Source organism: Camelus ferus, chromosome 2 (assembly GCF_009834535.1).
Source record: "Camelus ferus isolate YT-003-E chromosome 2, BCGSAC_Cfer_1.0, whole genome shotgun sequence".
Classification (NCBI taxonomy): Eukaryota; Metazoa; Chordata; class Mammalia; order Artiodactyla; family Camelidae; genus Camelus; species Camelus ferus.
Window position 1 is genome coordinate 100,572,641 of NC_045697.1, and position 26,321 is coordinate 100,598,961.

Genomic DNA, 26,321 nt, shown 5'->3' on the forward strand with positions numbered 1-26,321 from the left:
TATACTAAAGCAATGGTTCTCAGCTCCAGTGGGTACACTTTTGCTTTGGGATCAAGTAAATTGCTATAAAATAATAATGTGCCTACATGACCAAAGTGTACAGATCATTTACATTAAAGGATGGAGTAGATGCTCCGTTATCCCTGTAATAACACTGACCTCCTTCTTTGTTTTACTGCATGCTTTCTTCAGTGGGAGCATTTCTGAATTACAGTGCACTGGGCTATGGAACTATCATCCACAAAGATTCCCTGCCCAGGAGCAACCCCAAGGACTGCGGAATGACTAGGAGAGAGAGGTGATTAAGAAATGGGAGAGTAAGGTGAAGAGTTCACCAGGCTGTCCCACTCTCTTTGGTTCCTAATGCAGAGTGTCATTGCTTGCTGGATGTACCTACATGAATATTTCTATGTTTCTGTCTGTGCCCATAAAGGATCCAAGGATGAGGACCTAATACATGGAATTTTAAGGTAGGAAACATTTTGCCCCAATTTTTTTTTTATTCTAGTTGTGTATCATTCAATAGAAGTCAATTGAATACAAACTGTGTCTACCTCTGAGTATTAATTCTTTAAGAAAGTTTGTCTTAAGAGTGGACAAAAAGAAAGCATAGAATAGGCCTTGTATATAACCTCTAAGCAGAGTGTGCTGGTAAATATTTAACAACCAGACATCTTGGGGAAAAACAAACAAACAAGACCCTGCTATGCAGCATTGGCCAATGTCCCTGTTGTAAATAGTCTCACCATGGCCAATTTCAAACTTTCAGCATCAGCTCAGGTGGGAGCCAGCTCCAGCAAACCACTTCATTTAAACTTTCACTCTTCCATTCCTGCTCCTTTATTCTGGAAGTTGATCATGCTGAAAAAAAATTTTTTTTTTAAATATATTTATATGATGCTGACTCATGACCATGAGTCCCAAATAGACCCTTAGTCTGCCAGGCAGTTGTACTAGACATTCCTAGTCATTTGCGCTCCCATTGTTCTAGATAACTATTTTTGTATCTTTACTGGAAACAATGCCTCTCCCATTTTCACTCTCAGCTTACTTCCTTTCTTGGTTTCACTAGGAAAAATAAAACAGTCAGACCAGGAGCATTACAGACTTCCTCCATCCCAGGACCCACCTTCAAACACCTGTACTCTCTTCCTCCCTGCTCCTGTCTGCTTCTGCCTGAAGCCAACACTGGCATTTGTGGGTCAGAGTTCATCATCTGTTTTTCTCAAGTCATCACTCCTGTAATTCTCCCCTACTCTCTCTTAAAGCATCAGTTTCTTGCTTTCTGCTAGATCAATACTGTCTACTGAAGTGTTACAATTATTATCATTTTGTTAAAACTTCTCTCAACCCCACTACCTCCATCAGTTGTTGCTCCATTTCTTTGCCCCTGTTTTAGTAGAATTACTCCTGAAAGTTATCTGTACTCTCTCTCAAAACTGCTACTTTCTGGCTTTCATTATCATCTCCTCTCCACCAAGAGTGCTCTTACAGAGATGGTATAATGTCTCACTCCTACCCGTTCACTGTGCTAAAGGTCAACTCAAAAACTCCCAGGATCAGCATCTCTGCCTGAGTCTTTCCAGATGCTCAGGAAGTCACACTCATGTGAGGAGGAAGTGAGAAATATCAGGGAATTAACATCACCCACACTCTCCCCACAACAGTGCTAACTAATTCCTGGGAGTGTAAAATACACCGCCTCTTGCCTCCCAGGAAAAATAATCCTGAGTGATACTTTATTAGACTCTTTCCCAGAGTTTTCTTATGGGATGGAGCACCAGTGGTCACGTGTTGCTCCATAATGCACACTTATTGGCTGCCTTCTCTTCTCTTTCTTACATCATTTCTCCACTTCACTACTGACATTCCTGAACCTCTCAAGTGAACTCGCTCTCTCAAGTTCTTGTTTAGAGGTGGCTGCTGCTGGAGCCAAAACAAGCACCCTCACGAGTGATCTCCACATCACCAAACTAAACGATCAGTTTGCAGATTTCTTCTTTTGGGGGCTTTCACTCTCTGTCTCTTTTCTTTGTTCTGTTTCTTCTCACCACTTCTATGCTTGGAGTGCTGCAGGTGCGCCAGTTCTGGGTCCTCTTATTTCCCCTGTGACTCTCCAGGCTTTATAGGCCACCTCTATGTCAATGACTAGCAAACTCATATCTGCAGCACAGATTTCTCATCTGAATGTCACGTTCATATACACAACCAAGTACTAACGTCTCCACTCTGATGTCCAATAGTCATCTGAAACTCAGGATGTCCAGAACTGAACTCCTCTCCTACCCACCTCCCGCCAAACTTGCTCCATTTACAATATTCCCCCATCTCATTTAGAGCAATACCAGCCTTCCAGTTATCCAGGCCAAGAGCCTTGGGTTAATTCTTGACTCTTGTATTTTTCTCAGCAAGTCTTGGTTGTAGCTTAAAAATATATCCAGAATCCGAATATTTCTTACCACCTCCACTGCTCTCATCCTGACTCAAGCCATCATCACTTCTCACCTAGACTACCTCCGTAGCCTCTTAACAGGTCTCCCAGCTTCTGTTCTTGCCCCATTACAGTCTGTACTCAACATAGAAAATCGAGATATATTTTTTAAAATAAATATTTGATCATCAGTCTACTGCTCAGAACTATGCAAAGGCTCTCCTATGTCCTCTGGAGCAGAAGCCTGAAACCCTCTCCTTTCTGTGCATTTTTTAACCCCACCTCATTTTACTGTTCCCTCTTCCTCCTCAATCCCATTTCCCATCTCACTCTGCTCCACTCTTGCTTCCTAATTATTCTTTGAACACAATTGGCATATTCTTGTCTTAGAGCCAAGGTATAGCTGCTTCCTCTTGTCTGCAATAATCTTCTAGGTGAGTCCTAAACCTCCCACCAGGACATTTTTAGACTTTGCTCTAAATGAATTCCACCATGACCAGTGTAAGCCTGCAATCTGCCCTCTCCTACGCCCACACTTTGATTCCCCTTACAGTGAACTACTTTTTTTAATCTATCAAATTTATCATTTCCAACATACCATCTAATTTACCTCCTGATTGCTTACTGTTTATTGCTTACGCCACCCTGTATGCCCTCCCCCAGAATATCAGGCCAATGAGAACAGGGACACTTGACTGTTTTGTTTAGTCACATACGCCATCTGTTGAATGAATAAATGAATGACCTCTTGGGAGGAAAAGATTGATTAATTCAGTAGTCGTCTCTCCAGTGTCTCGGGGTGTTGATTTTCAGGCAGTCTATTCTTTTAGGATTTCATTTAACATTACAGTAACAAGAAATATCTTTTTTGCTGTCTTCTCAGCACAAATTCAAAACTTCAACAACAACAACAAAAATGTGTATTTGTTGACATATGAACACCAATAGTTCTCAGATATAGATTTTATACTTTTAGGGTAAAGTTTTGTATAACTCAGTGGTTGTCAGTGGCTGGGGGTGATTTCATCTCCCAGGAGATATTGGCACCATCTGGAGACATTTCGTTTGTCCTAACTAAGGGGAGATGCTATTGGCATCCAGCAGGTAGAAACCAGGGATGCTGGTAACATCCTATGGTGAGCAGGAAAACCCTCACAACAAAGAAGTATCTGGTCCAATATGTCAAGAGTATTAAGTTTGAGAAAACATGGTGTAACCTAAAAATTCTCCTAACAGGCCACTGATTCAATACATCTATTCAACACAAAATGTATTTAGGGCCTGCTCTCTGCTGGGATGTATCAGTGACCCAGACAGTCCAGTCTACATGGAGCTTATATTCCAATGACAGTCCTCGAGCTAACAAAGCAGGGAACCATTTATGTAGTTCTTACTATGTGCCAGACACCAACTCATTGAAACTTGAAGACAATCCTAGGAAAGAAGGTGTTGTGATCTCCATCTTAAAGAAAAGTGAGGTAAAGAGACGCAGAGCAAACTGCCCAAGATCATACAGCCAGTAATGAGCAGAGGAAGGACGTGAATCTCAGTGGGTTGGCCCCAGACTGTGCTCTTCATCACTGCATTACAGCAGCTTCAGATACAAATGGGGGAATATTATCTGTTAAATAACAAAACAGGTTTAATGTTTTTAATTGATCTGATGCAATGTTCCCAGAGTTTTAGATTCCAGAAATCTTTATTATGATTCCAGATGTTTTAGCAGTTTCTGCTAATAGATTAAATATTCAGCAAGTATCCATCATATAGAGTTGAGACATCAAATGGGAATATGGAGAAGATATCCATCTTCACGTCGTTTCAGATAAGCCAGTGAAAATTCATTGAGCAGAAATGTCTGTTACATGATTCTGATCCTATCACACAGAGGTCCTGTGAAGGTCAGTTGGGAAAGAGCAATCATATTTGGTCAATCCACAAGAAGTAAGTTACTGTTGTTGAATACACAAAATCTCAGCTCAAATGCTTATGAAATTTAAGGATTACCAAGGCTATAATAACCATAAACTCTGTGAGAATTTGGAGTTCTTTGGCTTTACTTCTTTCAATCTATACATTAATGAGAAGAAATGTAAAGAGATTCACTGACTTGTCCAAAATGAAACAGGCAAAATTTGGCAGAGCCATGGCAATCTATTACTACAAATTTATGGTTCAGTTATTTTTCCATTATTATCCCAAAGAATTAAAAATCTCTTTGAAGAAATATACAAGGTGTATCCATTCAACTCTGTATAATACCCGTTATGATAGTTTACACACTGCACTGCACCTATTTGGAAGATAGTTAAGTACTCAATATACATTTTTGAAGATATGACAATTTGGGGGAAATGATTGTGTTAAATTATGAGGTAAAAATTTAAATGCTATTGGAAGTAGAAGAACATAAAAACAAATGAGAGTTGAAATGTTGAAGAAATACCACAGAAGGGAGACTACACTCTATAATTAAAAGACCCTTGCTCAATGTAGAAATGCTTCCCAAATTTGCAGAATTCAGGTAAAGCAAATATATTCATGCCAAAGAAATCAGTATAACATTCAATGGACCAGAATAGAAGACATAGAAATTAGGCATGTGTATTCATAATATATTATATAGTAAACTGGACATTTTATATTGTGGGGAAATTGTTTAGTGAACGGTTGTAGGGTTACTTGCTTATTTCAGCCATAAGCAAAGAAACAAAAGAACAACCAAATAAAATCAATGTGCTGAAGATTAATATTTGAAGAATAATATACCTTTCTCAAAATCTAGAAAAAAAATGGCCATTTACTTACAAGATCTTAAGAGTTTGGAGGAAGACTTTTCAAAGTATGCAAAGGCAGAATTCATAGGTAAAAATGCTTACAGATTTTATGACACAAATTAAAAGAATTTCCATAGGTCAAAAAACGCCATAAACTAAATTTTAATGATAATCTGAAAGAAATAAGTCATACTATGTGTAACAAATAAAGTAAAATATCCTTGATATAAAGAGTTCTTCCAAATAAATATGAAAAACATGAAATAGACAACATAAAACTATAAAATCTAATTTATGTAATATAAAAAATTCTTTTACATTGATTTCAATTGCCCCTCTTAGCAAATCATATAATCCAGCAGGAGAGAAGATAATTACAGAGATATAAGTAGGCTATAACTGCCATTTGTATGCTAAAAATAAAGACATAGTGGATTGTTTTATATTTGTGAAAGTAATATAACTGAAATTTTTAAAATTATATTTCTCAAACCATTCATTAATATGCTCACTTTTTCTCTTCCACTTGATCACAAATGTCAGTTTTTTTTACATTAACTAAAATTAGATTTAGCTGTGTATGACAGAAACCCCCAAATAAGAATGGCTTCAGCAATAAAGAGGTTTATTTTGCTTTCACTTAAACAGAAATCCAGGGAATCGTGGGTTACTAAGGGTGCTATATAATGTGGTCAAGGCTTTAAAATAGCAAAAGGACCCACTTCTCTTAGCTTGCTGTTTCATCATTGTTTATTTTACAGTTCAGGATGGCTGCTGACCCTTAGCTGTCACATTTACATCCCAGCCAGAAGGGAGGAGGAGGAGGGGTGAAGAAAGTTATGCCTTGTTCCTTTATGACCTCTTCTGAGAAGTTGGCTAGGACTTGATCAACAAACAGTTGAAAGGGAAGCTGGCAAAACGTAGTGTGTCCAGCTAACAATCAGGAGTTTCTATTATGAAAATCAGGAAATTACATTATGAAGGGAAAAGAAGAAAATATGTATGAGGAGACCTAGCAGTCTCTGCTTCTGACGTAATTCATAAAAACACATCTGTTGGAAAATTTATATCTTTCAGAGTATTGTTTATTTTTAAATGAAGGACTGTAGAATTAATGTGTCAATGCTGTATCACTCCCAGAAGTAGTAAGTACCAGAATTTATCTGTCTGTCTTTCTGTCTATCTATCTAACTATCTTACTTGACTTCTGTTAGATTTGTATTTGATATCACTTCTTTATGCAAATAATATATATTTAGTGGGGGAAATTCACTTTATTTAAAGACTCTAGATTTGAAGTGGTCACTGCACTTAGGTAAGTGTAATGATACCTAAATTTGAGATACCTAAAAAAATACGAGTAATTGATGGGTGCATAGAGGGATGGAAGGAGACAGAAAAATCTGTGATAAAGCAAGTACAGTAAAATGTAAATGATAGAAACCAAGTGGTGGTCATATGGATGTTCACTGTAAAATACTTCATCTGTGCTCAATGTTTGAAAAGTTTTGTAAAGAAATGTTGAAGTTTAAACTCCATCAGCAAAACTCACAAGTTTGTGAGGAGGGGATTAAAAAGAGTTAGGAAGTAAGAGAATTCAAAATGTCTTGTCACAAGTCAAAATCAATAACAAAAAAGATGGTGAGAAAATTCCCGAGTTTTTGTAAATAAAGTATGGTATTTCTAAATTACCCAGAGTCAAAGAAGAAATCATATATTAAGTTAGGAAACATTTAAATTAAATGCTAATAAATTAATTAATTAAATAAATAATAATGTTAAATTTAATAATACATAAAAATGTTAATAAATAAATTAAATAATAATAATATTTAATTTAAATGTTTCCTAACTTAGTATTAAATTTAGTAAGTTTATTTATAATTTGAATGGTAAAAATAATGCCAAGAAGGCTTAGCTTAAAGAAAAAAATGTGATTAAAATAAATAGTGAACAATCATCCAAATTTTAGCATATTCTTATACTCCTGTTTTCCTTTCTCATTGACCAAAAGAAAATTATATTTAAGACTCTGATCTACCGATCTTGAGTGAATGATAGAGAATTAATTATTGAAGAAAAACTTCACTTCTTCCAGAGAGGTGGACCTAGTGTAAGTTTTCTAGTGACATGTGTAACAAACAGGCCAAGCTCTCAGTACAGTGTAGATCCATCAAGTCAGAGTTCCCAGGACAGGTTCTATGAACTTTTAATGAATGCCTTATGAAAAGACAATTCTGGGTTGAAATAAGCTGGTTGAAAGGAAATAAATTTAAAATATTATTTTTAACAGCAAGACATCTAATGGTGGTTAATGTGTAAATTCTCAGGGACAGATTTCCCACCTTACCTTATCATGGTCGAGTTCCTGATTGGCCGCAGGGAGTGTGGTTTACTGATTTACTTGTTTTATATTCACGAGGCACTCTCTTAGAACACAATTTGGGCAAAGATCATCTAAAGATAAGAGGCAAAATTGTGAACAAGTTAAGTTTGTTTTCTGCACGTCCATTTCCTTTTTCTGCCTATGTTATACCTTTGAGTGACCTTAACTGTGCTTTCAGGAGTTGTTGGCTTTCTGATTTCACATCATAACATGAAAGCCTTTCTCTAGTGATGGGTCTTAAAGGAAGAAACGATTGAGGTGGGGAGTGTAGGGAAGCCCAGAGCAGGAACACCAACATCCCCTGGGGGGACCTGGAAAGAGTTCAGACAGCGGGCTGGGCTAAGCCTACTTCTGCTGACTGAAATTTTAGGTGAGAAAGTAAACAGCTCTTTTCATTAACAATCAGATAATCACTTTCTGCAGCTTTGAGGTAAAGACTCTGGAAATCCCAAACTACTTTGAAAGGCTCTGGATTTTATTGCTTGATTTCATAGTTTGTTCCAAGTGTCTTTACATTTTGATACAGGACCTGAGCTATTTCACCTCTCTGGGTTTCCATTCCCTTATCTCTACAAGTAAAGATATAGGAATGATCTCTGCCATGCTCCCTAGACTGGCACCGCCAATGCCATGTGCGCCTGGATGGATCTGGCTTGTTGAGCCACGTGTTAGTTTTCATGTGCTGGACCTGGAGACTCCCCTAGACCACTGGCCCTCTCATCACCCCTGTTTCCCCTCACTGTGTCATTTAGGTACATCTCAGTCTTTGCATGTCACATGCATGCAATAAGGAACCAGGAAGTCTGAATCAGGCTTGTCTGTATCACTCTGTCCAGCTGCTGACATTGCCCCAAACCATATTGGATAACTTCTCCAGGCTAACAACCTCTCCCTATTATTCTTGAAAAAGCATGCAAAGCATACTACTTCTTTTGTAACCTTTTGCTAAAATAAAATTGCATAACAAATAACCAACAAACCTTAGAGGTGTATGAGTTATATGTGTATGGCTCACACGTCTGGACTCAGCTGGGGATCAGCTAGGCAGCTGTACTGATCTTGGCTGGACTCACTCACCTGTTCGGGGGTAGCTGGTGTTCACTGCTCTAAGCTGCTTTGAAGGGTGCAGGGCGACTCAGCTATGCTCCGTGTGCTTCTCATCCTCTAGAAGGCTGGCCTGAGCATGTTCTCATGGCAATGACAGAGGCACAAGAGGACAAGAAGAGACAGGAAGACTTCTTAAAGTTTAGGCTCAAAACTGGCTCCCTGCCACGTTTGTCTTAATCTCTTGGCCAAAGCAAGTCAGTGGTTGAGTTCAGAATCAAGTGGCATACAGGTCACGCTGTCTGCCGAGGCAGGCACTGCAAAGTTACGTGGCAGAAGGGCATAGATACAGGAAGAGATGAGGGAGTACAGTCAAATGATGCAATTTCCCCATCCTGGTACCAGACACATTTGGAGTTGAGTGAGGGCAAACCAGAGCCTTGGTGTTTGACTTCCCTGTTTTCTGCCCTCTGTCTCAATTTGGCACAATTCACCAGGATTCTAAGGAGCTAGCTCCCTCCCTTTCCTTTTGTGATCTGGATGTGTTCTCCCTTACGCAGTAGTGTATAATCAAGCGCATCAAGCAAGCTTTTTAATTATGAACGAGTGAAATAAAATAACTTAGAATATTCTTTTGTGACTTCCTGGCTTGTAGGACTGAAATGTTGCTAAAGAGACTGAGAAATTCAGGTTTAAATCTCAGAGTTGACTGTTGGCCTCTTTGCTTTAGGCAGTACCTTGCTCTTCTTCCCTTGACAAATAAACTTTGAGCGTAGCTTCGGAAATTTAAGGCTGCCAGTAAACATGATTGAGTGGAGAAATAAAAATGCATCCGTTTAATATTTACAAAATACACTCCCATTACGTTTTACTTCTAACTTCAGGTACAGATTTTACTTCAGGCAGTGGATTTTATTGCTTGATTTCATAGTTGGTTCCAAGTATATTTACATCTTGATATAGGACCTGAGCTATTTCACTGCTCTGGGTTTCCATTTTCTTTTCTATACAAGTAAAGGTATAGGAATTGAAATGGGTAAGCTAGGAAAAGTTACTCAACCTTTCTGGGTTTTAGTTTCCTTATCTGTCAAAATTCTATTGGAAAGCCCTTGCAACCCACTATCTTATTATTCTTAAAATTCTGAACACCCTCAAGACCTAAACTCAAAACTCCAATTGTAGTGAAATAATTTTAATACTATGCAAATGGGGAGGAGATATTTGGAATCAAAGAGGTCTATTCAGTATAGTTCAAGTCAGGCCATGGGACTGTAGTACAACTGCTAAGGCCAGTTCTGCTAGAGACTGGAACACTGCCTGTATAAAAACAAAGGATTCTGGAAAATACTGACTTTCTGAGGAAGCAAGCCAGGGGTACCTAACCTATTTGCACCTAAATAGCTGAGTCATTAAAAGAAAACTGGGAGTCTAGGTAGAGGAGATGGTCAACTGAGAGCACATAAGATAGCAATAAAGGCAGCAAATACAAAACATTTATTTATCAACATTTGCATAACATTATACGTCAGTGTTTAAGGTACTATACACTAATCTCCACTCATCTTCACAAATACTCTGCAAGATAAGCAATATTACCCCAGGTTCCAAAAGTGTGAGTGAAAAGTACCTATCTTTCTGGGAGCACACAGGTATTGGGGGTGTGGTGGCTGGAGGTTTCCTTCATGGTACCAGTTTCTGGACACATCCAACACAACGAGGGGACACACCAAATGGCTGGGGCAACAATATTGTATATACTTCCTCCCACAACCTCTCACATTGCCAACTGCTTTGAGAAAGAGTTAGCTGTCTTAGCCACTCTTGTGAAGGTACTAGTTTTTCTATCATTGATTGCCCTGCATTCTGTCCTTTAAAAGGTGTCAGCTACAGAGATTTACAAATGCTAGCTGCTATATATAAAAGTAGATTTTAAAAAAGTTTCTTCTGTATAGCACAGGGAACTATGCTCAATGTCTTGTAATAACTTTTAATGAAAAAGAATATGAAAACGAATATATGTATGACTGGGACATTGTGCTGTCCACCAGAGACTGACACATTGTTAACTGACTGTATTTCAATAAACAAACGAAAAAAAGATATATATCCTTTTACCCTACTAAACACATTCATAATCCAGCAAATATGAGAATTAATTTCTGGAAGGTTTTAATCACTAATCAGATTAAACTCAAAGTAAAAAAAAAAAAAAAAAAAGGTATCAGTTACATTGTGTGAAAAAAAAAAAGTTGAGAAAATAGAGGCAGGCTATTGCTGGTTGTCTTTGAAAGTTCACCATGAGTTAAAATGAGAAACTCTGTTCCCTTCACATCTGTGTCAGCTACTTCTATACAAGACCATGGCAGGATGTGGAAGTACAAAGAAGAGGTCTGTCAAATTCATCCTTAATTATTCTGATGCCACAATTCACAATAATACTTTGCTTAAAAAGAAATGGCAAAATCTGAGAAGAAAGTTCGGTGGAATGGGAAATTGACAGGTAAAATCCAGGACCATCCCTGGCAACATAAGAGATGTGGTCATAGTAGTACTTGATTTCTTCAGTAAGTTATCAGGGATTTAGAGCCAGGCTTGGTGGAAAGAAGAAGTTTTGGCTAAATTCCTTTTGCTCCTATTTAAAAGATCAAGATCTAGTTCCAGTGTATTGATCTTGAAGATTCCTCCATAGGGTAGGGAGGATGTCTTAGTCCTCGCTGACTTTGAACTTAGGAAGGAAGACTACACAGAAACCATGGCATTCAAGCCTTTTAAACCCTGATTTACAGCAAGAAACACATTTTCTTCAGATACCCAGCACACACACACACACACACACACACACACACACACGAGCAAAGTATCACAAAACAATACTTGTACACCTTTCCAGTTTGCAATGCATTTTAATAGTTTTCATTCTTTTTCATTGAAAAATAATAATAATTACCTATTAAGTTAATGTCATGTCCTGGTAACTAGAGGGTAGTGATCAGCAATTTGGAAAATGCTGATGGAACAGTAATAAAAGAGGAAGCATACATCTTCCGTCCTCAAGGAAATATAGGAAGAGAGGTGATAGGGTAAAGGAGGAAAACTCTTTCTCATTTCCCCAGTCAAGCCTAGGGGTTGAGAGTGGCTTTAGAAATAGCCAGGAAAGTACAGGAGCTCCCCCAGTGTCTGCTGTTCCTCCTATCAGTGCTTTAGAAAGGGGTGGCCTGGATGTGTGCCTGCACACTCATCCAGGGCATCCTGACTGAAATACGTGCAGCGGTGCACTTGGGGAATGGGAGACTTCCAGGCTGGCTGCCCAGAAGCTCCCCCTTGACTTTCATATTTCATGTCCTGAAGACTGTTCAAGGACCACGTGGGGAAACTTAGTAGGTATCTCATGAGGTTGGTTGACAAGTCAGCCAGAAATACTCACTTTAGTAATGAAAGGAAAGACCTTGGACCTAGGGCAAGGCAGATGACACTCAACCAGGAACAAATGGAATTACAAAGCAAGCCTCAGTGGGTGATGGCAATGTGAGAGCTGAATGGGTCCCAGGCAGAAAGTGAAGATAGTCAGTTCCTAAGGCGATTTGACTATTTATAGGTTGGCATTAGATAAAATCAGTTCCTGAGGTGAGGTACCAGAGTCAGAGAACAGTCCACAAGGTCACCAGTCACAGACTTCAACACAGGAGATCAGCAGAAATTATCAGGTGGGGAAGGACATCGCTGTGGAATCTCCAAAGACCAGGGGTGATACGAGTATGCTGCCCCTGGTGTAAGCTAGTGCCTACCCCTGCTCACCTACCTGTCAACCCGTGAGGGCACAGTCAACTCCCAGAAGTAATCGTAGGGCAAGGGGATGGCATAACAAGTGAGTAATATCTCAAGCCTTGACTATTTATAGGTTGGCACTAGATAAAACTCTATGAGACAACACTAAATTTTGTACCTGCGCCTACATGCCAACTCTCCACCTAGGTTCATGGGGTCTTACAAAAACAACAGCTCAGTTATGAAGAAATAGAAACTCCATTTCCTCTTCACATTTGAGAACAGCAGGAAGAAATTCCCAATCATAGCATAAAAGTCACTGTGAATTTTTTTCATTGTTATATACACTCACTGATGAGTAAAAGAATTCTTAAGACCATTTCTTATATGAATGTCAGAAATTTTTACCTTGATAACAGTGTTATAAATGTCATGAAGCCTTTTTTTTTTTTTTCCCCAAATAAGGCACTTTATGTGTTCTTCAAAACTGGTTAATAAAGGAATTCTGGTGCCTACGGGAAAGACACATCACTGTATTTCTGTTGCCAGTGTATGTTGGGTAGAATATTTTGTCATTAAACTTTCATGATAATATTAATTGGTGAAATTTTGGAGCCTAGAGACTGTGCCCCACATGTGAAGTTAAATGCTGCATTGAAGCAATTTTTAGATAATTCCAGTAAAGTGTTCACTTCTACAAATCATACCAACAAAAGCGTATTTTCTCCACATTATCTTTGCTTTTTATGTGTAACAATCACATGACTGATCCCTAAGGGTAAAAATACAAAACTATTCTTTTTTTTTAATGAGTACGTTTATGTATCACATAAATGTCAATTCCTTAAATGAAGACTTGAGAGTGTGTTTGCCACAACACCTTGTCTTTTTGAAGAATTATAGTTACCAGTCCAAATTAGTATTAAAGTATATTACAAATAATAATGCTTTTATCTTACTGGAAAAACATCTGTACATATCTGGTTGAGTGTAACCATAAATATAATACTCTGAACTTTTCTTATTTAATAGACTTTTTCTGAAATAAGAGACAATGTATGTGAAATAGAGTTTTTTTGGGGGGGAGCTTTTTGAAAAAATTAAGTATTATTATAAAGTTTTTATTGTATTCTTTTTACTAGAAAAAAAAGATTGAGGTTTAATGGTTATTTTAATTTTGCTAAGTTTGCCGTGGGCTGGTAATGAAGTGAGCAACAGAAATTAGACAGGCAAGGCACAGCTTTAAAACACATTACTTACAGGAATTTCAACAAAAGAAAAATGAGTGTTTGAAAAATACCTATACCAGTTTTCAGAACTTGGTAACTCTACTGAGGTGCCAACTCACCACCAAGAACATGGAAATGATAGGAAAATATGATCCTCTCTTGGTAAATAAACTGTAGGATAAACTCAAAGGTCTGGACAACATGTGAAAACACAGAACTCTCAAGACAGGAGGATTGAGTGTTTCCTGATAGAGTGTCTAAGCTCCTCAAAATGGTATCTGTAGCCCTAAAAGCCTGGGGGTCGGGGCTGGAAGTGTTACTGAGTTCAAACTCATTCTGCTTGCTGCAGGAAAGACCAATAAATCAGGTGACAAGGTGTTGGGGCAGGAAATAATGACTTTATTTGGAAAATCAGCAGACGGAGGAGATGGAGGGCTAATATCCTAGAGAACCATCTTACTCATCTCACCCAAGTCAGAATTCAGGCTTTTTTTAATACTAAAAAGGGAGGGGCTATGGTTGGTTGCTGTAAACTTCTGAGTGTCAGGATCCTTTGTTCTTGCAGCTGTCCATGTAGGTCAGGTCATGATGTTCCTGTAAACCTCCAACACAACAAATGTTATTTTCTATTCTGCAACTTTTTTTAAATCTCTGTATGAATGGAAAAGTGTTATACCTTAAAGGTCAGAGCCTTAAGAATGGGCTGTCCTGTGTATTTCGGGCTCTAGGCAACATTCTCTTACAAAACGTGCAGAACCAGCAGGACTAAGCCCAGGAAACAGAGCCCAGGACTAGAGCTAAAGGAACAGATCTAATGTGGAGTCAGATTTGTTCTTCCCTACTGCAGGACAACAATGTTATTGCCCATCCAAGCACTATCCAGAGAGAGAGGCCTTACTTAACAGCCTTTAAGTTACTTGGCCCCAGTGTGAAGTTAGTCCCAGTCATTTAATTTGCTAACTAATGCCCTTTCTTGATTTTATGCTTAGGAAACAACCTTCTGATTCAGATTTGTATTCGTATTTTAGATCTACCTACAGAGGAGAAAAATGCACTGGTCCTATGAGTACAGCTATTTCAGTCCATGTGAAAATTACATTTCACTTTATACTTAAATAAATAGCGCTTCTGTTAATATGTTAATTTTGAGTATTCTATCCATAGGAGCCTGACACAGAGATAGATCCAAATCTCTACATAATCTCACCAAAGTAATAAATGACCCTGAGGTGGGGTCCAGTGGGAGCTATCCAGCCTGATTTCTTGCTCAGTGGCTGCAAGAAACTTTATCTTTTAACAGCCTTGGCATTTCAGTATGATCAGTGCTAAGTCTTAGTGTCCCGTCTCTAAAATGTGGGTAATAATACTTCAGCGCCTGTATCATTTTGCTAATTCTTTGCTTGACAAACACTATTGGACCCTACTCTGGTCCCCTGCCCTTTATTTCATGGCTAGAAGAGCCTGCTTCCCACAATAGTGAATATTCTAAGTAATTCTAGATAATTGCTTTCCTAGCTTCCCTTGAAGTTTTACAAATATAAATGAAGTCATATACGTGTAAAGATGTTTTAGCCTTAGAGATTGTGGTGGGCAGAATTCTAAATGCCCCCTGCCCCAAGATCCCTGCCGTGTATGTACACACCTGCATAATTGTCTGGGCTGTAAATATGATGAATTTTACTCCTGTGATGAAGTTACATTAGATGGCACAGTTGACTTGGAGAAAGAGATTATCCACATGGGCCTTTTCTAAACTTACATGAGCCCTTTAACTCTCAGTCTAGAGGTCAGGGACTGGGAGAGTCAGAGATCTGAAATAGCAGAGACATTCCCCTGCTGACCTTAAAGAAGTGACTGCCAATTTTGGAAAGAGTGACATGGCAGGGAATGGCAGGCTGCCCCTAGGAGCTGAGAAGGGCCCCTGGGTTAACAGCCAACAAGAACTAGATTCTGCCAACAACCTGAATGAACTTGGAAGTGGATTTTTCCCCAGAGAACTCCAGACAAGAGTTGGACCCAGCCAACACCTTGCTTTTAGCCATGGGAGAGCCTGAGCAGAGGGGGTATTTGTGCAAACTCCTAACTCGCTGAAACTGTGAGATAATGAAGTTGAGCTGTTTTATGCTGCTAACTTTATGGTACATTGTTACACAGCAATAAAAAGGAATGTGGGAGTCTTGCCGTATAATTACTATAATGAAAACAGAGTGTTCAAATAAGAAAAATCCAGGAAATACTTCAAGCCTAAGTGGAGCTGCTCTTGCTCAGAGCCTCATTGGGTTGCAATCCATTGTTGGTTGGGACGGTAATCTACTTTGCCTGATAGTTATAGAGCGTGAACATCGACTTCACTGTGTATTAAGAAGAATGGAAGAGAGGCTGTGGAGAAAAGGGAACCCTCCTACACTGCTGGTGGGAATGCAGTTTGGTGCAGCCACTGTGGAAAATAGTATGGAGATTCCTCAAAAGACTAGGAATAGACTTACCATATGACCCAGGAATCCCATTCCTGGGCATATATCCAGAAGGAACCCTACTCCAAAATGACACCTGCACCCCAGTGTTCATAGCAGCACTATTCACAATAGCCAAGACATGGAAACAGCCTAAATGTCCATCAATAGATGACTGGATAAAGAAGATGTGGTCTATGGATACAATGGAATACTATTCAGCCATAAAAACCAACAACATAACGCCATTTGCAGCAACATGGATGTTCCTGGAGAATGTCATTCTAAGTGAAGTAAGCCAGAAAGAGAAAGAAAAATACCATATGAGATCACTCATTTGTGGAATCTAAAAAACAAAACAAAACAAAACAAAACATACATAAATACACAACAGAAACAGACTCATAGACATAGAATACAAACTTGTGGTTGCCAAGGGGGCAGGGATTGGGAGGGGACAGACTGGGATTTCAAAATGTAGAATAGATAAACCAGATTATACTGTATAGCACAGGGAAATATATACAAGATCTTGTGGTAGCTCATAGCAAGAAAAAAAGTGTGACAATGAATATATGTATATTCGTGTATAACTGAAAAATTGTGCTCTTCACTGGAATTTGACACAACATTGTAAAATGACTATAACTCAGTAAAAAATGTTTTAAAAAATTAGAAAAACATATTTGTAGGGGAAAAAAAAAGAAGAAGAAGAATGGAAGGAGTTTGAAATCGCTTTCTGTGGTCTGACCAGAGTCTTTAAAGACTATTGTCTTGCTTGGGGCGCAAAAATCTTATTTAAAAGTCAAAGCTGAGGAATGACTTTATTGTTCAAGCTGCTACTGCCTCTCGCTTAGAAGAAATGACCCCTATTGCTCCATTAGGTTGGGACCCACGGAGCTGCACAGTCTACAGTTTAACCTGATAGGAAAGTTTCACACGTACTTTTTATGACTACCACTACGTGAAATATATGCCAAGCTCTTGTTTCCACCTTAGCTGTGAAGATGAATAAGATAACATTTCTGCCCTGGAGGAGTTTCTAGCCTCAGGACAGGAATAGATGTGTAAAGAGCTAACCACAATTGTACATAATTAGTCCTATAATAACGGAATGAGCAAAGCATTGTGGGACTACAGAGAAAGCTCTGCTGGAAACTGCTCAGGAATAGCTGTGCCTCAGGCAATATGAATATACTCCTGCTAAAATAGCACTATTTCATTTGGCAAAAGGTAACATAATTGAGAGAAAGTAGATGGTGCATGTATATCAGAACTGTGGGACAGAAACTGTCAACATCCTTTATGAGAAAGGAAAATAGTTTCTTGCCATTTCAAGATGCTTCACCTAGGGTCACAGGAGGAAACGGTTTTTGGCCTTTCTTATTTCTTGTTTGTTGGCTTTGTTACTTGCCTTTGTTACGATTTGGTTTTATTAATTAAAGATTGCTTTCTAAAACTATTTTCCTAAGCTTAAAGATGCGTGCAGTTCTGTCTTCAAAAAATAACTGTTTCCCTATTTAAATTTTAAATTTTCCTTTGACCTTTTATTTGTGATGACCTAGTACTTGTAAGACATTGATGAGATGCTGTGGGACATTTCAAGATGGAAAAAGAAAACTTATTTCTGCCCTTAGGAGGCTTACATTTTAGTAGGAGAGACTGTGGCATAAAAATAATATAGTAACAGGTAAAATAAAATAAAAGCCATCAAAACGTTAAAGAAAATGAGATGAATGTGCTTTGCGTTTTGACCTTTCTGTTTACTGGTTTTGGGAGGGCCTGTAACCTCAACAACATAATGTAACTTCACGTTGAGGTTTTTAGTATTTTTATAACTTCGTTGTTAGAATGTCACAGCTGGAAGTGACACTGGATGAGGACACTGTCAGAGAAGTCTAATATTCCACTCTGGGTCACATGGTTAAGCCATGATCCAATGTTTCACAGTTTTTACTCTCTAAATCAGGGACTTCAAACTGGAGGCCTGTTGCTAAATTTGGCTCACAGTGCCTCTTAGTGTTATTATTTTTAGCGATATCAGTATTTCAGAATAACTTCTTTGAATTACTTCTGGCAGGGCACACCTTCATGTATTATATCTTAATACTCACAGTATATCATATATATATGAGACTTGGCCATCTTACAATGATGAGCCTCCAAGGGCATATGAATCTGAAATTCCTTTATGCTCTACAGTATGCGCCATATATTACATGAAATACAGTACTTGAAGTTCACAGGCCCTGTTAGGTTCTGTTTAGCTTCTGGGTCTTTGACTTACAGCTCCCATTTCTTGGGACAAACATTCCCATCTTTTCTTTTGCTAAACTGAGTATTATTTCTATCAAGACTTAGCTAAGGAGCCACACATGTAGAAAGTTGCGCCAGTCTGGTTTTGCCATATCTTATGCTTGTAAGCACTGCATCCTGAGTTTATCTCTACACACACACACACATGCACACTTTATATTGTAATCATCCTTTTACTTCCAAACACACTGAGGCAGGTGTTATCTGTTTGTCTTGGATTCTCTGGTGCTGTGCAATGTATCTGGCACATAGAAAGATTTAAATAAATGTTTATTGACAAAATGTTATTTTGTTAAATGGTATGGAGATGGTAAAAACGGCATGAGAGCTCAATATTTATTTGTACTGTCTTAGAAAAGACTCTAGCATTAAGCACATTCTTTGGATGTGACTTAACATTGTATCCTTTTTTGTCTTTAAGAATATTTTAAGATTCTCTAGGGAAAATAATTACAAATCTTAAATTATATAATAAATAGTTCAAATGATATTGAAAAAGGGTGAATAAACAAAGAGATTTTACTATCTTAAAAAACATTTTTGAAAGTATGGCTTAATAAAGTTGGATCTAGGCCAAAGGGAAATAAAATATTTAAGAAGGCAGAAGAAGGAAATCAGTAAAATTTGGAGTGAAGCCTGAATAGTAGTTGACAACATAACTATAAATTTTCAGGAAACTGTTAAGCGATGATGCCTGAAAAACAAGTAGAGATGTGGAGACTTTCCAGTGGTTTCAACAAACCATGGGACTCGGCAAAGATAAAGAGGGCGGGAAAAAGCAAAAATATTCTGAAAGTCTTGTCAATATTATGGTTGGCCATTGATATTGATTAATTCTGAATATTGATAGCAAATGTGATGATCAAAATGCATGAGTAAAATTTTACTGACTGATTGTATGTACCTTGTGAGAGAGAAAAGTTGAGAGTTGTTCCAAAGCATTGGGTCTGGGTAACTGGAAGGATAGAGTTGACATTTTGTGAAATACTGGAAAATACCAAGAGCTCAGTTTTTAGCATAATAGATAGATATTTTCATTTAGAAAAGTAAGTGGAGATTCTGGAAAGGTAATTGAATACAAGTGTCCAGAGATCAGCACTTAGGTCCAGATTACAGCTATAAATTTGGAGTCATTGATACAGAGATAATATCTAAAGCCCTGAGACTGGAGGAAGTCATCAGGAAGGGACTGTAGACACAAAATAGAAGAGGTTCAAAACTGAGTCCAAACCAAAATTAAAAGGTCAAGAAGCAGAGGAGGGAGCAGCAGAGGAGACAGAAGGAGGGTGGTAGGAGGAATAAACCAAGAGACTGTGGAGTTCTGCTAAGTCAAGGGAAGAAAGTGTTTCAAAGAAGGAATGATCAAAAGTGTCTAATACTATCCAAAAAAAAAAAAAAAGGAACATATATACAAAACAGAAACAGAGTCATAGACATAGAATACAAACTTGTGGTTGCCAAGGGGACGGGGTGGGAAGGGACAGACTGGGATTTCAAAATTTGTAGACACTGACAAGCATATGCAGAATAGGTAAACAAGATTACACTGTATAACATAGGGAAATATATACAAGATCTTGTGGTAGCTCACAGTGAGAAAAAAATGTGACAATGAATATATATATATGTTCATGTATAACTGAAAAATTGTGCTCTACACTGGAATTTGACACAACATTGTAAAATGACTATAACTCAATAAAAAAAAATTTTTTTAAATAATTTTAAGTGTAACTTTTCTGCTTTTACTTAGGATGTAGAAAGTTGCATTCCCGCCATGAGAATGAGAAGGAGCTGGATAACCAACAAAAATCATAGCTTTATTGTTTAAGCCCATCTGAGAGCTAAGATCACAAAGCAACTCAATGAACCAAATGTGAAAGAAACCAACCCCTCCTAGGAAAGAAGACACGTATGGCTAATTCCATCTTTGGCAGGGGAGAGAGAAGAGGAGGAAGTGCCCACAGATACAGGTAATAACAAAACAAACTTTTCAATGAGTGTTTAAAGTCCAGATGTGGGCTAGGTGGCAATTTCAAATGACTAGAAACTCCAATTACAAAAGAAGTCTGTACTCGCCTGTGAGCTCTTTTCCATGGGCCTTCACTGAATGGTTGTGAAGAGAGGAAGGGCAGAGCCAGAGGGCCGAGGTAGGCCCTATGGGTATTGTGGGCATTAGACTTAGTAGGAAGCAGAGGCTGTCCGTTGCCAGTGGAAGAGCAAGAGAGCTGGAAGAGACCCCTTCCTCTTTCCTGAGGTCCAGGCATGTGAGTTCTGTTGACGTCTGGAGGCAAGGCAAAGACAAGGAAAGAAACCCTATAGTCAGGCCAGACTTCATGCTAAATTCAAGGTAGTGGCTTCCATCGTTCTAGGCAGATTTGGAAAACTGAGAAAGACCCCTCCCTAGGTGCAGTTTTATGGGGTCTTCTGAAGGCAGAGAGCAGAGCACAAGAGAACTGACAGAAACCCTCCAGGCATTCAGACCCAATCTCTCCTAATAACAGGGCTCTGATCCAACCATCAAATAATTTGAAGCCTGTGGTGAACAGAGTCTAATAAAAACAACAATGAAACCTAGGCTCAGCTCAAACCCACCTTAGCAGCCTGACAAAGAAGAGGCCTCCTTTTCTAGAAATAGATATTGGTTACTCAGTCTCTGCTGTTAATTTACTTGTGAGTTCCAGCATTCAATTAAAAATAATTGAGACATGCAGAAAGCAAGAATTAATGACCAATTATTGAGAAGTAATAGCCACTAGAACCAGAGCCAGAGATGACCCAACTATTGGAGTTATCAGACAGGGACATTAAAATATAAGTGAAAAATATTTTAAGAAAGTTAGTGGAGAGGGTTGGCTAGCCTGTTAGACTGATGGTGCATTAATTTCCTGTTGCTGCTGTATCAAATTACCATGAACTTAGTGGCTTAAAAGCATAAATTTATTATCTTCAAGTTCTGGAGGTCAGAACATTGAAATTGGGATTGTGGGCTAAAATTAGGTATCATCAGGGCTGCCTTCCATTTAGGGGAGAATATGTTTTCTTGCTTTTTCCAGCTGCCAAAGGCTGCCTTCCTTCCCCAGCTCATGGCCCCTTCTTGCATCATCAAAGCCAACACATCATAGCATCTTCAAATCCTGTCCCTCCCTCTTTCACTTATTAGAACCTTATGATTACATTGTGCCTACCTGGGTAACCCAGGATAATCTCATCCTCCCAAAGTCAGATGTTTAGCAATCTTAATCCTATATGAAACTTTAATTCCTCTTTGCCATGAGACACACCATTTACAGGTGCTAGGAACTAGGACATGGAAGTCTTTTAGGGGAGGAGGCATTATTCTGCCCACTCCAGACAGGGAATTTAATGGAGAGATGGATTACAAAAGTCAAGTGGAAATAGTAAAAATATCAAGATCAAGATATCTTTTGATGGGTCTATTGTGAACAAATAGCAGATTATATGCTGAATTATAAAGCATATATCAATACATTTAAAAGTATTGAAATGATACACAATATGTTCACTGATATAATGTTAAATTAGTTAATAATAAGTATTAATTAAAAGTGTAATCTCAAGCCATTAGGAAATTATACAACTAAATAACCCATGGGTCAAAGAAGAAATCACAAAGGAAATTAGAATGTAGTTTAAATGACTAGATAATTAAAACAAAGCATATCAGAATATGTGGGTTACAACACAAAGGAGTCCTTAGAATAAAATTATACCTTTATGTGGCTATAATACACAAGGAAAGTGTTGTTAAATCCATGATTTATGCTGCAAGTTTAAGAAGATAGAAAAAGAAGAGCAAATTATATACAAAGTGAGGAGAAGTGACCAATTTTGTTGATCTTTTCAAAGACCCAACTTCTGGTTTTGTTAATTTTTCTATTATTTTTCTATTCTCTGTTTCATTAATTTATGCTCTAATCTTTCATTTTCCCCTGCCTTCTGCTCTCTTTAGGTTTAGTTTGCTCGTCTTTTTCTGTGGTCTTAAGGAAAAAGGAATTTTTGGAACTTTTTTTACTCCATGTAGGATATTGGCATTCAACTCACCATCCTACCGAGTCTTTTGGAGTTTAGAAGGCACCCAAATTCAGATGAGGAATTTGAACGGGGTGTACAATGGGTAAGGAAAATTAAGAGGACATTGTGGGTGGAGCCTTTTAGACCAATTCAATGTACTTCTGTTATTGCTTCTACATCTAAATGTGTAGTATGATTAGATGTGTCATAGGCATATACTTACTAATCCCATAAGTGACAAAGGAAAAGCTAGATGTAAAGAAAGTGCTAATATCCTTGGGGACTCACAACTCTAATGACTCATTTGAGCTGTAGGTCTCGAGGACTGATAGTTCCACCAATTGAACACTCTGGCAAAGGGAGCTGCTACTGGGTGGGGGGCGGGGTACACCTGGCATTTTGGATTCATCACTTTCCAGTCACATCTAGCTACTAACTTCTTTTAGGGTTCTTCTCAACTCCCAACCCCAGGAGCCCTGTGTCTCTCTGGCCTAATATTTCCATTTTGGGGTATTTCAACTCAGACTCCATAGCTAACAAGGTGGGAAGGGTACATAAAGCTTTGCTTTTAAAATGAAAATGGTATATTCAAAAATGCAACTGGCCTGGCTCCAGTGGTTTCTTGACTTTACAAGAAAAAGTGGCAGCTACCACACTAGGAGAAACTTCCTCCCCCTAGTCTGCTGCCTAAAGCAATGCCACTGGATTTTCTTGATTCAAGGAGATTCACTTAAATGCGTGGGCCTTGTTCACTTATAACTTAACCAGGCTGAAACTTGATAGTGTCTACTGGATTGCAGCCTCAGTTCAGCCTGAGTCCCAGCTGTGCAGGATCAAAAATAGACATGGTTAGTCCACTTAGCTGAGGACCCAAGGCATTTCACGTATCTCTGTTACGGCCCTCAGTGAACCCTGCTGTGCTTTTCCTGACTCTTTGACCTTTGTCAATAGTCTGGCTGTTTGGTCTACCACTTGAAAAGCTACATGGCAGATTAAAGACATACCTCTTCAGAGCCAGGAACTATAGAAATAAAGTCATGATTCATGATGATACTGTCTGAGTCACACATGTAGATGCCCATGATAAGGGCCTGTTTTCTGATGAGACTGCATGGAATCAAGGTACCAGTGGGGACTTCTCCACCTAGATGCCACCATTGCTGCCTGATTCACCATTGTACCAGACCTACCAACACATTTACCATCAGAGACTTGGCGCAAAGTAAAGTAAAGGTGTCCTTGTTTTTGATTCAGAGAGCATCACTATCAGACTTCTATCAAAAGTTGACCCATTTGTCTTGCAGTGGAGAAGACCACGTCCCACAGGGCATTGCCGCTGCTATTCCTAGAAGACTGACTATGTTAGATCTTTGAACCCTTTCAGGGCTATCAGTAGTGCCTCGCTGCTGCTGATAGTTTTTCAGGTTATAGTGTTATTCTTCCAGTTTGATCAGCCAATTCTAGCCACATTATTGTGTCCCTTGAAACTAATCTATGTTATGTTTTTGACTCTCTGGTCCATTTGCAATTGGGAGAAGATGCACCTTTTATCACAAAGGCCACTCAACAATGAGTAATGATCAAGGTATTCAGTGGACTTTCCACACTTCCCACCATTCAGAGACATCTGGTATGTTTGAGTGTTGGAATGGCTCCTTAAAAATAGATTCAAAACTATTTCTGACTCTATGTCTCTTATCTCTTTCTTGTCCACAAACCTTAGTAGGCAGTTTGGTCCCCAGAAGGAGATAATCTTATCTCGGTCACTTCCTGAATAATTATCAGGATAAAAGAGATGGGAGAGTTTATGGACTTATTTTGAATTTTGGGGATTCTGCTCTGAACATTCCTGGATATGACGCTTTTTTTTTTTTTTCCTTACAGTAAATCAAGGCCAGCCTTGGGGATATATCATTTAGGCAGCAGTAAACCAACTGAAAGAGAATCTAAGGCTCTTGGATTCACTTGTTGAACTGACAATATTTTTAGAGCCTAAAGATAATAACCCCTTGGCTGAGTGCACTGTGAGCTGAGTCCCCCTACAGTGGACCATGCAGGCCAAATGGGGCACAAATCTCTAAGATTTATAAAAATGCCCGTTCCTCTAGCACCTGACCTTTCTGTATGGAAAGTATGAGTGAGAGTAAGAGATGACTGGGGAGAAAAAAGTGCAGTTGTAGCTACCAGAATGAGACACACCAATTTTATGATGATTGAGGGAGAGTAACAATCCCAGCACCTGGGGAAGGAATGTCTTAAATCCTAGTGTGGTAGCTGCCACTTTTTCTTGTAAAGTCACTAATGATGTTTGTCTTTCAGAACTACTCTTGGAACTTTTTCTATGAAGGGAAATGGTCTACTGCAGTTCTACCAAAGTGTTGCAAATGCCTTGAGTCTAACTGACTGCAGAGTTGGCCAACCCTTTCCAGATGGTCCTGACCATCATTTGATTTCTATTCCCATTAACCTTATTATAAAGTATACTAGAATGAGCAGGGAATGATCCCAGGTCTTCTCTGTCTCATGCAAAACACTAGTCATCACATCTGGATATCTTTCCCACTAACTTTCTCAGTCATTCTGCAGAGCAGACAAATGTTGCCCACCTGATCATATGGACAAACAGCACAGATTGAACTGTCTGTCCTCAGAGAGTCCCTCCAAAAAAAAGAATAGAGTCAGCTATTTGAACCGAACTGGGGACCCTAAAAACCTACCAGTCAGCTAGAAGACCACACTGGAGGCACTGTCAACCTCCTTGACTCATGTAGGTCCCACTTGAAGGGCCCCTAAGTTTATAAGCAACATTTTCTTTCCAGATAGCACATGTGCCCCTGAAATGATACTTCGTGTGCCAACTTGCCAGGCATTAACTTGCTTCCTTCCTGAAAACATGGTGACTTGGACCTTAGGATGCTTATATTCATGTATTTAAGGAAACACTACAGGTAGTTCGTGTGTTTCTCAGATAACTGCAGAGACCTCTCCAAAATGAGCTTATCCTTGGCTATTTGGGAGAGTTTCCCAAGGGGAAGCTGTCTAGTTATTTATCCTTGTGATGAGAATCATTCAATTTCAACTTGTGTGACATTTGTCTTTGATTTTAGCTGAAGTAATCAGTGGCACCACTTCAGATCTGGAAGGGGTTCAAGTATGCCTCAACTCACTGACCAGCATTATTATGGATGATGGAATTTCCCTAGACTTCCTTCTTGCAAGCCAGGACAGACTCTGTGTAATTGCTAATACGTCAGGCCATACCTGGGCCAAGTGGAAAGGTCCATACAGAAATGTCTGAAGTCTCTGGATGTTCAAGGTATGCCCTGACGGTTTATAGCATTTGTTCAGCTGGCTTAGTTGAAACCCTGGGAGGGAAAGCATGGTGGAGGTCAGTACTGTAGGCTTTCCTTCTCCTGGTGTTTGGAGCCTTATTAAAAGGTGTATAAGGCAAATAAATGTATTCTGTTCTAACATCTATTAGAGTAATCAGAGTAACAAATAGGGTGTCATACTCATGGGAAAATTTATCAGAAATCAATATGGCATAAAAAGCAGGGGTCCATATGGCTGGGAATAATTCCCTATAGGCTGGGTGTTTCCATGTACTATGTGACCAGTGACACCAAAAGCCTTGGTTCCAAGCTATCTTTTTAAGGATTTGTTTGTTTGTTTTGTTTTGTTTTAAGTAGCCTTTGTTTTTTAGAACGGTTTTAGGGTTTTGGAAAAATTGCACATCAGGTATAGAAAGTCCTATATACTGCCTACCACCCTCCACCACTGTCTCATCACACACAGTTTCCTCTTTTATTAACACTTTGCTTCAGTGTAATGTATTTATTGTAGTTGATGAACCAATATTGGTATGTTAGTATTAACTAATTAGTC

General features: G+C 38.7%; 2 long non-coding RNA genes across 2 annotated transcripts; one reads left to right on the forward strand and one right to left on the reverse strand.

The window, feature by feature from the left end:
• The first annotated feature begins 438 nt into the window (after positions 1-438).
• LOC116658704 lies at positions 439-25,837 on the forward strand. The gene is made up of 4 exons (XR_004313981.1): positions 439-470; positions 20,155-20,374; positions 22,375-22,539; positions 25,544-25,837. It is a non-coding gene; the product is annotated as an uncharacterized LOC116658704 (long non-coding RNA).
• LOC116658703 lies at positions 4,188-8,763 on the reverse strand. Its single transcript, XR_004313975.1, has 3 exons — positions 8,672-8,763; positions 7,559-7,665; positions 4,188-4,324 (listed from the first exon to the last, which is right to left on the reverse strand). It is a non-coding gene; the product is annotated as an uncharacterized LOC116658703 (long non-coding RNA).
• Positions 25,838-26,321: the final 484 nt, after the last annotated feature.